We start from the raw sequence: 12562 nt of genomic DNA on the forward strand, positions 1-12562 counted from the left end.
TGTCAAATGAGGCTTCTCCTGCGCACCCTATTTAAAAATATAACTCATACCACCTCCACTGCCCTGCCACTCCCAGCACTCCCTACTGCATTATGGCTATTTTTTATTTCTGTAATATGTCGTCGTCGTCGTCGGCAGCCGTCCGTCTCGAGAGACGATGGTGTAGCTTCTTAAGAGTCTATCTGCACCGCCGAAAATGGTTGTGCAGTCCGACTCGGGAGTGACACAGTATCTGTCTCCTCCCATGTTGAATTGACATCTTGCGATGACGCTGGAGTGTCCTCTCCAGTGAAGCTGAAGCTACAGAGCCTGGGCAGGGTGATATGGAGGGTCTGCTGTTGCCCATGCAGCAGACCCCCCCCTCTCTTTGCAGCTGAAGGGTCCAAGGGAAAGACGGAGTCAATACAGCTTGGCTTCAGGTGCGCCGCAGGAGTTGCCGGTGTTGACTACAACGTCAAACCGCCTTAGGGACTCCGGCTCCGGATTTTCTGTCGGGGTTTACTCCCTTAGCCTTTCCCCTGAAGAGGTATGCCGCAAGGCAGCGGAGGTTTTTTGGAATCAGAGTTTTCTTTCTCTGATGTGCCCCGACTGGAAGATCGAACCAGCGACACTTAGCTCACAGGCCGACGCTCAATCCACTGAGCCAAACCAGCCAGGGGTTGTAATATGTACTTACCTTTTAACATACTAGATACTTGTCTGATGTTTTATTATTATGATGTTTAATGTTTATTATCTCTTCACACTAGAATGTATGCGCCAGAAGGGCAGAATCTTTGTAGTCCAAACCCCTAAAAAGTGACTAGCACAAGGAAGCATTCAGTATTTGTGAAACAATGAATGGATGAAAATGTATAGATGCTTTTAAAAAATGTTTAAAGTTTATTTATCTTAAAGAGAGAGAGAGAGAGACATGTGAGACAGTAACAGCAATTGGCAGCCTTCTGTACACACCCTGATGGGGGATCAAACCCACAACCTAGGTATGTACAGGTAACGCCCGCAAAACACTGTTGTTAGGTTCCTCACAAATACTGTGTTATATGAATCTGTGTTATACGAAAAAAAGAACTAGTACAAAGAGGGAGTTAGGTTCCAAAAATTAAAAATACATACTATTATATTTTTATAAGAGAAATATCTTTATTAAAGCAATTTTCATCAGAAGTATTACATATTAATATGAATTTTTTTCATCATCACTACTAAGCTCCATTAACCAAATGCGTTTTCTTTTTGACAAGATATCCTTATCCTCTGAACTTTCTTCAGCATTATCTTGATTTCTATGCTCTACTTTTTGCAAAAAATCTGTTTTTTTAGATTGCTTGCTTTTAGCTGAGAGAGCTTTATAAATTTTGTTATACAGTGATAAGCACTTCTGAAGTTCTCTCTTAAACTTTGTGCTCCTTGCAGTGCAAGGATCTTCATTTAAGAAATACGACTCTAACTGTTTGGCTAAGTCTAGGTCTTTCTTTACGCTTTTTAGAGTAAACTGATACAATGTATGCACTCGAATGAAAAAATTTAAATGAGTTATCTTTTGCTCTTAAAAGCTTTTATCACGTTCAGTATTATACAGGGATTTCCCTAATTTCATGTTATACAGGAGTTTTCCCTAATTCTCTAACCGTGTTAGAGCAGAAACTGTGTTATAGAAGTACTGTGTTATACGGGGGTGCCTGTATCCTGATCGAGAATCGAACCTGCAACATTTTGGTATATAGGAAGAAGCTCCAACCCCCTGAGCCACCTATCCAGGGCCTGTTTTTTTATTATTAAAGAAATACAAAGTATATTTATGAAAGAACTATTGGCCAACTAGGGCTAACCAGTAATGGAAGAAATGTTTCCTATGGAGTGATTACTTAAATCAGAATTTGAGTAAATATCTGTAACCAATGCTATAAATAGATTTCTACATGATTTCTAATCTGAGATTCCCTCAAACTTTAAAGTTTCCTGATAAGGGTTTTGTTACTGTTTTCCACTTAAAGACTTAGGCTTTCTGTTGCCTGCCTAAGTAACTCACTTTCCTTTTTTTTAAAGTCCTGTTTATTTTGATCCCCTTCTGTTTTTCCCTAGTACTTTTGAAAAGCTTTTCTCATCCCACACAAAAACAATGACTATTCTACTTCAGTGGTCTGAAGTTTAAATAACCTAAGTTTTAGATTCAGAAAGAACTGGCTCTGAATTCCAGACCCATCACTTGCTGTGTGGCTTTTGGAAGTTAACTAACTTCTTTCAGTTTTAGTTTTTTTCATTAAATGAAGATTATGATGATGCTGGAGAAGGCACAGGAGGAGGAGAAAGAGAAAGAGGAAAAGGTTTGTGTGTGTTTGAAAATTAACAAATATCATATGGACGTTCCCAGGATTGTGTCTAATACTAAGTCCTGTCACCTTTCTTCTATATGGCTCTTTTCCCCTTCTGTCAGGACCATGCAATTTAGTGACCAGCTGCTTTTGAACTGTATCACATATTTTCATTTTGTCTTTACTACTAGATTGTTATGGAATAATGGAGTGTAGGCAGGGGCCAAAAAGTTTAGACTCTTAACTAATGCTCGCCTATGAAATGAGAGAACTCTACCAAAAAATTATTCTAGCTGCAAATACTATTCTTTCAACAAGCCTTTTGTATGCCTGAGGTGGCTAGCACAGTCTGATGTGTATTGATGTTTAATAACTATTTGGTAATTGAATGTCTAAAATCTTTTTATTATAATTTCTCTATTCTCTATTGGCAGTAGCAATTCACAGTGTAATAGTATTTTATCAGGATCAACTAGAATAATGTATAGGAAAGTAATTTAAAATTTTGAAGTTATTATTATGTGTGTAGATATAACCACAACTATATGTATACCATATATGTATAGCATGAATATATATTCTAGAGCCTTTGATAAAGACAGAGAGAGGTCATGGGGAACACTGTTGGGGAGACTCACTCTTCAAGAATAAAACCAAATACAAAAGGCTATGAGGTAAAGGTAATCAGAAAATGTAGACCAGCTACTACTAATATATATAATATATATTATACATTATATAGTACTGATGAGAAGAGCAGTAATATGACCAACCATGATTTGAAGCAGTTCTAATTTATTCACTAATGTGAGGCTAAGATTGGGTTTATGTGACCCCAGGCCCAACTTATGCTTGCCCAGGGTGATTCTCTGGAAGAAGAGAGGTCCCATGTCACTAGGCAATTATTATTTATTAGTTCTTGCCTAGGTTTGTGGAGAGAGGACAGGATTAATAGGCAGAGCACAGAGGATTTTTAGGGCAGTAAAAATAATCTGTGTGATACTATAATGATGGATACATATCATAATATATCTGTCCAATGATGACCTCACCTGTCTTGGACTTAAGGGGGGCGATCTTGGAGGGGATTGGGCCTGTTGCCTTCTTGATACCCTCATACATTCCTCGTGCGTTGCCTGTATCGGCGGCTTCCTGGATGGTTCTGCGCAGGTTTAGCCAATAGGTGTTGGCACAGTGGCGGGCGGTCTTCTGGACTTTGTTCCTGGCAGCCCGTAGAGCTTGAAGTGTACTGGGAGTGGGCGTGGCCTTGTAAGCCAGTAGGGCCTTCCTTTTAGCCTCGATCACGGGTTCCATTTCTTCCCAGTGAGCCTCGTACCAGTCAGCGTTCTTCCGCTCTTTCTTCCCGTAAGCAATAATGGCGGAGTTGTATATGGCATCGCGGAGACGTGGCCAATTGGATTCGATAATGTCATCTGCCGCCATTTCCTCGCCGAGTGCATCTTCCATCCTGTTGATGAATTGCTGGGTCTTAACTGGGTTGCTGGCACAACTGGTGTTGATGCGTGGGCGACCCTTCATCTTGGAGTGGTGCAACCTCTTCGGCATTATGCGCACCTTGCTTACCATGAGGGCATGGTCCGTGTCGCAGTCTGCACTGTGGTAGCTGCGGGTGAGGAGGGTGCTGCCAATATCTGTTCTTCTGGTGATGACGAGGTCAAGCTGGTGCCAGTGGCGGGAGCGGGGGTGCCTCCATGACACCTGGTGGATCTCTTTGCACTTGAAGAATGTGTTTGTCACGCACAGGCCGTGGTGACACAAAAGCTCAAGCAGTCGCTGACCATTCTCATTGATCTTTCCTCTCCCAAAGTTTCCGAGGCAGGTGGGCCAGGCCATGTGGTCGGCTCCTACTCTTGCGTTGAAGTCTCCAAGGAGATAAAGAGCGTTACTTCTGGGGATCTTGGATAACGCTTCGTCCAGGGCATGGTAGAACTGTTCTTTCTCTTCAGTGGTGGCGCAGAGGGTTGGGGCATACGCGCTAAGAATGCTGACTGGGCCAAAAGTTGTTGACAATCGGAGGGTAAGTAATCTCTCTGTGCCTCCTGTGGGTGGCTCTATGGAGTTAACAAGCGTGTTCTTCACAGCGAACCCAACACCGTGCTGTCTTGGTTGGTCCGGAGACTTCCCTTGCCAGTAGAAGTTGTAGTTGGTTTCTCTGATAGTTCCGTTGTCGGCCAACCGGGTCTCCTGTAGAGCCGCAATGTCGATGTTTAGTCGTGCCAGTTCCCTGTCGATGACGGCGGTTTTCCTGGCACCATTGATCCACGGAAGGTCTGCAGTAAGTCCGGGACACATGGTCCTGATGTTCCAGCTAGCGAGGCGAAGAGCTGGAGGCTTCTTTCTTGTTGTTTGCTTGGAATTGCCTGGTGCGAGTGTTTTGTGGCCCACTTTTCGAGAGACGCCTCTCTGATCCCCACGCACCCAGTGGGGCAGGTGAGCCATGGCGAGACGGCACCTAATTGGCTGGGGGCTGCCCAGCTTGAGGCGGGCGGTAGCTGTCCAGTGAGGTGCGATGACCTCTCCCACCGTCAGAGGAGACCCCTGGCGCTCGTTTCCTTCGCCAATCGGATGAGCTTATAACCGGTAACTGTCTCCTCCCGTGTTAAGTCGACATCTTGCGATGACGCTGGAGTGTCCTCTCCAGTGAAGCTACAAAGCCTGGGCAGGGTGATATGGAGGGCCAGCTGTTGCCCATGCAGCAGACCCCCCCCTCTCTTCGCAGCTGAAGGGTCCAAGGGGAAAGACAGAGTCAATACAGCTTGGCTTCAGGTGCGCCGCAGGAGTTGCCGGTGTTGACTACAACGTCAAACCGCCTTAGGGACTCCGGCTCCGGATTTTCTGTCGGGGTTTACTCCCTTAGCCTTTCCCCGAAGAGGTATGCCGCAAGGCAGCGGAGGTTTTTTGGAATCAGAGTTTTCCTTCTCTGATGTGCCCTGACTGGAAGATCGAACCAGCGATGGTGGACCGAGCACTACCTCGAGCTGTACGCAACGAGGAACACCGTAACAGACACTGCTCTTAACGCCATCCCAGACCTACCAGTCATGGAGGAGCTAGACACCCCACCTACTGCGGCAGAGCTCGGCAAAGCCATCGACCACCTCGCTTGCGGGAAAGCACCAGGAAGCGACGGAATCCCTCCAGAAATCCTAAAGAGCGGGAAACCAGTCCTGCTACAGCCGCTCCACCATCTACTCTGTCTCTGCTGGAAGGAGGGTTACATCCCCCAGGATATGAGAGACGCCAACATTATCACCATGTACAAGAACAAAGGAGACCGCAGCGACTGCAACAACTACTGGGGCATCTCTCTCCTCAGCGTCGTCGGCAAAGTATTCGCCCGGGTCGCTCTTGCCCGCCTGCAGACCCTTGCTTCCCGCGTCTACCCAGAGTCCCAGTGTGGCTTCAGAGCTGGCCGATCAACAGTGGACATGATCTTCTCCCTACGCCAGCTGCAGGAGAAGTGTCACGAGCAGCATAAACCACTCTACCTCGCCTTTATCGACCTCACGAAGGCGTTTGATCTGGTCAGTCGAAGCGGACTCTTCAGCTTGCTACGGAAGATTGGCTGTCCACCACATCTGCTTGCTGTGGTCATGTCCTTTCACGACAACATGCACAGCACGGTGTCCTACAACGGCGCAACCTCTGAGGCCTTCCCAGTCAGCAGCGGAGTAAAGCAGGGCTGCGTCCTCGCGCCTACGCTGTTCGGAATCTTCTTCTCCATGCTCCTCCAATACGCCTTTAAGGACTGCAGCGAGGGTGTCTTCATTCACACCAGATCCGATGGCAAGCTCTACAACCTGGCCCGTCTACGAGCCAAGACCAAAGTCAAAGAGGTGCTCATCCGTGAGATGCTCTTCGCCGATGACGCAGCCTTGACATCACACTCCGAAGAGGGACTCCAGCAGCTAGTCACTTGCCTTTCCCACGCATGCAAGGAGTTCGGACTAGCCATCAGCCTGACAAAGACGAACGTTATGGCTCAAGGCACGGGGACTCCCCCATGCATCACCATCGACGGATACACCCTGGAGGTTGTCAACGACTTCACTTACCTCGGGTCCACCATCTCGAGCTCTCTGTTAGCTGACTTGGAGGTCAACCGGAGAATCGCCAGGGCAGCCACAGTTATGGCCAAACTGAACCGGCGAGTGTGGAACAATTCCAGCCTCACTGAGAAAACCAGACTGCGCATCTACCAAGCCTGCGTACTCAGCACTCTCCTCTATGGCAGCGAGACGTGGACCACCTACGCAAGGCACGAAAGGAAACTCAACAGCTTCCACATGAGGTGCCTGCGACGCGTCCTGCATGTCGCCTGGCAGGATAAGGTTCCCAACACCGAGGTGCTGAAGCGAGCCAACATGAGCAGTTTGCATGCAGTTCTTAGTGAGAGACGCCTCAGGTGGCTCGGCCATGTCAAAAGAATGGATGCAGGCCGTATTCCCAAAGACCTCCTCTACGGCGAGCTAGCAGAAGGCCAGAGGATGACAGGGCGCCCAAAACTGTGGTTCAAAGACATCTGCAAAAAGGATATGACACAATGCTCCATCAATCTCAACACATGGGAAGTTCAAGCAGACGACCGCCTAGCCTGGAGGCTCGCGGTCAGACAAGGAATGTTACGCGCAGAGGCTGCGCGCAACGAGGAGGCGGTCCAGAAAAGATCGAGGCGGAAGCAGCGTCAACAGCAGCAACAACAGCCATCTGCCTTCACCTGTAACAAGTGCGGCAGGGATTGTCACTCCCGAGTCGGACTGCACAGCCATTCTCGGCGGTGCAGATAGACTCTCAGGAAGCTACGCCATCGTCTCTCGAGACGGACGGCTGCCAATGATATCTGTCCAAACCCATAGAGTGCACAATGTCAAAAGTGAGCCCTAATATATATTTTATAGACTTTGAGTAATTATGAGGTGTAAATGCAGATTCATCAGTTTTAACAAATGTACCACTCTGGTGGGTTGCTAATAACGGGGGAGGCTATGCATGTGTGAGAGGGAGGTATATAGGAAATCTCTGTACTCTCCTCTCATTTTGCCGTGAAACTAAAACTGCTCTGAAAAAATAAAGTCTTTTTAAAGAAAAGATTAAATCCAGGCATCATTTTCTTTTAAGAGCCTTTTCTGACCACCCTCCTCTAAGCCGAGTTAAAAACTCCTTTCATTTTTCAGAGTACTGTATTCAAGGCTCACCTCTATCATTACATATTATATTAGAAACATTTGTTTTTGTGGGTGTATCCATCACTAAATTGTGAGTTACTTGAGGAAAGGAATGTTACCTTAATCATCTTTCCCCCTCATGCTTTAGTAGAGTGCCTGGCATAGAGTAATAATTCAATAAATATCTACTGAAATGAAAAGACATTTAATGGGCCTAACTTCATTTTGTCAATTACTTGGACATTGCCTTTAAGAATATTCAGCTTTGGAAAAAAGTATGGAGTTTCTTCAAAAAATTAAAAATGGAATGGCCTTTTGACCCAATGATCCTACTTTTGGGAATATATCCTAACAATCTCAAACACTAATTTGAAAGAATATATGCACCCCTATGTTCATTGCAGGTTGTTTACAACAGCCAAGATTTAGAAACAGCCCAAATGTCCTCAGTAGTTGAGTGGATTAATAAACTGTGGTACATTTACACAATGGAATGCTAGTTGGCTGTAAAAAAAGAAGGAATTCTTACCCTTTGCTATAGCATGGTGGGCCTGAAGATCATTATGCTAAGTGAAATAAGCCAGTCAGAGAAAGAAAAATACCATATACTCTCACTTATATGTGGAATCTAATGAACAAAATAAACTGACAAGCAAAATAGGAAAGGAGGCATGGAACAGCCTTCAGAGGGGAGAGTGGAGTGGGGAACTGGATGAAAGAAGGTGAAGGGGTTAGCAATGAACGTGTTTTCATGACACAAAGAAGCAGACAACAGTGTGGTGATGGCCAGAGGGAAGGGGGTGGGGCCCAGGTGGAGGTGGGCAAAAAGTCGGGGGCAAGCCATTTGCCAGAATTAAATTGGACTATGTATGCCAGGTGATCTCCTGAGTTCCAACTTCCCACTACATTGCAGATTTCTGTTCTTGACTTTGATTCCAGCATCTGCTCCCTTCAGTTTTCCCGGTCTTCTTTCTTGAAGCCTGAAAATTGACCTTGACTTTATTCATCCATCAAATATTCACCAAAAAAATATTTATTATGTCAGGTCCATTGTGGCATTGTGGTTATAAGAAAAGTTTCCTGCCCTAGAACTTATATTTAGTCAGGAAAAGAGACATGTAAACAAATGGTTACAAGAGACACAGAGACACTACAGTAAAAACACCCATGAACTCTTGACATTCAGAATCCAGGGTTATATATTGAGAGAGACCCTGAAAGTCCATGATATCAGGATTTTTTATTTTAGTGGGATGGAAATTTGAATGAAGTCACCTTTAAGGCTCGTGGGCAATGAAAGTAAAGCACTTAGCCAGTAAGTGAGGCCAGATGCCTAGATAGGGTGTGTACTCTGGCCTGGCATCGGGGTTCGTTACTCTTCCTCGAACATATTGTTATACTTATTACAGATATCAAGTGATTGCTTAAATTTTTCAGATATATTTTTATCAGAAAATTATATGCTATTGTGGGGTTCTCAAAAGTAGTCAGTTCTCAAAGACCTCAAGAAATGTTCTCATGAATGTAAAGTATATATTATATACACTTAAGAATAAGCTTAGCCCTGGCTGGTGTGGCTCAGTGGATTGAGTGCTGGCCTGTGAACCAAAGGGTTGCTGGTTTGATTCCCCATCAGGGCACATGTCTGGTTGTGGACCAGGGCAACCAACTGACACACATCACTGTTTCTCTCTTTCTCCCTCCCTTCCCCTCTCTCTGAAAATAAATAAAATCTTTTAAATATTTGCAGAGGCTAGTTTAAGTAGGTGTAGTATTTCCTAGGGGTGTACTTTCCTTATTTGTTTCTCAATTAAAAAGTTGAAAAAAACAAAGTAAGTATGCTATGGGTTCCGCTCAGCACACATTCAACACTTGATCCTTCAACGGTATTTAATAAGTGTCTACTATGGATTAGGCACCATGCCAGGTACTAGGAATCCACAGGACAAGGTCCCTGATAGCTCAGAACTTTTAAGGGAAGACAGTGTGTTAAAAAAGTAATGATATTAAAGTGTGCTGAATACTAAAATTGGGGAAATACTGTTTTTCTTCTGTTATTAATCTATTTCTGGGATGCCTCTTTATACCATCACCTGAGTTTCCCAAATACAAATTCTTTTCAATAAAACACTTAAAACAACAAACATTTCCTGAGTATCTACTGTTATGCCATATATGATATGAACTTCTGCAAGAGAATGCTGAGGTAAACTAGCAAAGTAAAAACATTTTATATGAGGACAAAATTATTTTGGATTATATGAGGTTTGTCTAGAAGGTATCCAGCCGTGTAATATGAAAAATAAAAACATTTATTGAAGAAGATACAAGATACATTGTACATATAACGATGCCTCAGTCCCCTTCAATGTAGGCACCTCACACAGTTCTTCAAATCGCCATTAGCTGCCTTGTTGTATTTTCCTGAATCTCATCAACAGTCTGAAATCTCTTCCCTTTCAAAGATGATTTTAGTTTTGGGAAAAGCCAGAAGGCCCAGGGCACCAAACCTGGGCTGTAGCGGGGCTGAGTCACCTTGGAGATTTTATGTTTCGCCAAAAAACTCTGCATAAGACATGAAGCACGAGCGGAAGCAATGTCTGATGAAGCTGCCAATCACTAGCTGCCCACAGCTACAGCCTTCTGAATCATCCAAATAGTTTCCCTGGAGGAATGTTCAAACTTAATGCAATATTTGATGCAGGTTCATTGCTCAGTCATTTTTAGTGCAATGGCCACACAGTACACATGCTCACTCAATGGCGTACACTGCCCCCACTTCTCAGGGAAGTTGTCATTGTTCATGCATGCGCATTCTAGTCCATTCTCCTTGACTGCCAGGTTACATTGATGTCAAGCAAATTGTTTGTTATATTAACAATGGCTGGACTTCTTCTGGACAGACCTCACGCATGCCTGATAAATTTAGTACCACTTGATAAGCAGAGGTTATCTGAAAAAATAATTTGATATATCTTGAAACTTTAGGCTCCCAGGTTTTTATAGTATTCTTAATAGATTTTGTCAGCAAAATCAAAACCCTTAATCATTTTCCAAGTGCTGGCAGGCTCTTCTGGTTTCCAGGCACAGGGCTGAATGGATCCAGGCCAGCACAAGGCACTATACAAACATTTCTTATAGCCCCTCCCCTCTCTACCTTTAACAAACCATGCATTTATACAGCAATTAGCATATATTTCTTACTGGAGAAACCCTGATCCTTCTCAATGATGCAGCAAAGGATTACAGATCAGCAAGCCTATTAGAATGCATGCAAAATTTATTAGTGAATAGGAGAGCAAAAGCAAGGGTGGCCAAAGTCGGGGTGGCAAGCTCACCCTAGTGTGGCCAGAGACCCAAAAGCGCCAAGAGAGAGTCCTTTTTTTCTGAGGACTTACGTAGTTGGTGAGAAGGGGGTGAAGAAGTTACATATTGATTGACAGATAAAGTTAGTGCCAGCTTTTCTCAGGGGAACGTGACTACCCAAACTTAGGTATGTGTGAGGGTCTGTTAGCCTGAATCCAGACTCCATTTGTTCATCTTGTTGTAAAACACGTAAGTGAAGGGAGGCAGTTAATTAAAGTTGGGGCAGTTACTCAAAGTCATTTATGGGCTCTTTCTGTAAGCATTAGGGCCTCTGCAAAAGAAAAAGCAACAGAGAGCGACCAGAGGTAGGCAATTAACCAAAGTTGTTTCATGGGCTTCTTCTTTGGGCTCTCCTGCCTTTCAGGCCTTGGGATGAAAGCAATTTCAAAGGCTTTCTTTCCCAGATAGTGGAGATTGAAACATAGAATTTCAAGGACTGCCCTCTTCCAGTGCTAACAGTGGTTCCTGTGACGTTGGAACACCTGGCAATGTTATCAGTCCAAGCCCAGGACCGCTGAGTTAGAGGGTGAGATATGTCTCCATCTACTAGCCTCCTCTATTAAGTTTTTTGTTAATTTCAATAGAGGGTCCTGCCTTTATTTCCCCTCTGCTACTCATTGTACTGTAACAAATTCTTTTCAATATTGACTTTATATGTGTATGTTTTCCCCTTGTGGACGAAAAGGGGGTGTTGTATTAAATGTGGTCGAGGGCGCGGAAGCAATTCCAGCAAGGAGAATGAGTCGGTTGGAGGGCTGCCGCACGCTCTGGCAGGTCAGCAGCGAGTGAGCGGTGCAAAGACCTCTCCTTTTATTGAGTTTTACAAGTATAGAAATCAATAGGGAGGGTAAGGAATGAGCTCACAGGCACATTCCAATATTGATTACAATATACAATTACTTGGGATTAAAACAAAAGGAGGTTAATATATAAACTATAAAGAATGATTCCTATCAAAAACAAAAAACAGGAATTCAATCATCTATTCTTTTAAGACTATGGGAACAGATACACTGTTCCTTAAACATTAACAGAAAGCACGCAGGGTTAAGCACTACCTGTGCTTGACTTTCTTTGGTTTCCTTATCAACATCAGGGAAGATGAAGTACTCAGCAAGATTCCTTTTAAGTCACAGAATGTCTTGAAACCCTGAGGCCTGATCAGTCAAAGACTGTCGGCTAGCGAGTCCAGCTCGCCAGCTTGGGTCATAGAACACCTGGACCAAGAGGCATGATTTCCAGCATCAGGGGGTCACATATTAAACCTGACAAACTCAGAGGAGGCCTGCGTGGCAGCCTTACAAACTCAAAGACCAAAATAACCACACAGGATGGTCTAAAATCAAAACTAACTAAAAGCAGTTCAGGGCAGGTAATCATGTCCTAAGGCAGTATTTTTCCCTAACAAAGGTCAATCTTCACCTTACCTGAGCGTGTTGTCTTTTTGCGTCTAGGATAATATTCCTTTGAAATATCCAAGTAATCCCCCCCACCCCCTCAAAGCACAGCCACCTCACCACAGACCACAAACCTCATTGTTACTGTTCATTGTTGACTGTTAACTATCCTATCTGCACAAATGTAAAAGAATTATGAGTCTATTCTTTTTACTTTTTACCCAATTCCAGATATTTTCCCCACATTGCTTTCTCCTGTCTTCCTAGTCCATCACCAATGGATTTCATGTAACCCTCT

Source organism: Furipterus horrens, unplaced genomic scaffold (genome assembly GCF_987537825.1).
Source record: "Furipterus horrens unplaced genomic scaffold, mFurHor1.1.pri manual_scaffold_2, whole genome shotgun sequence".
Classification (NCBI taxonomy): Eukaryota; Metazoa; Chordata; class Mammalia; order Chiroptera; family Furipteridae; genus Furipterus; species Furipterus horrens.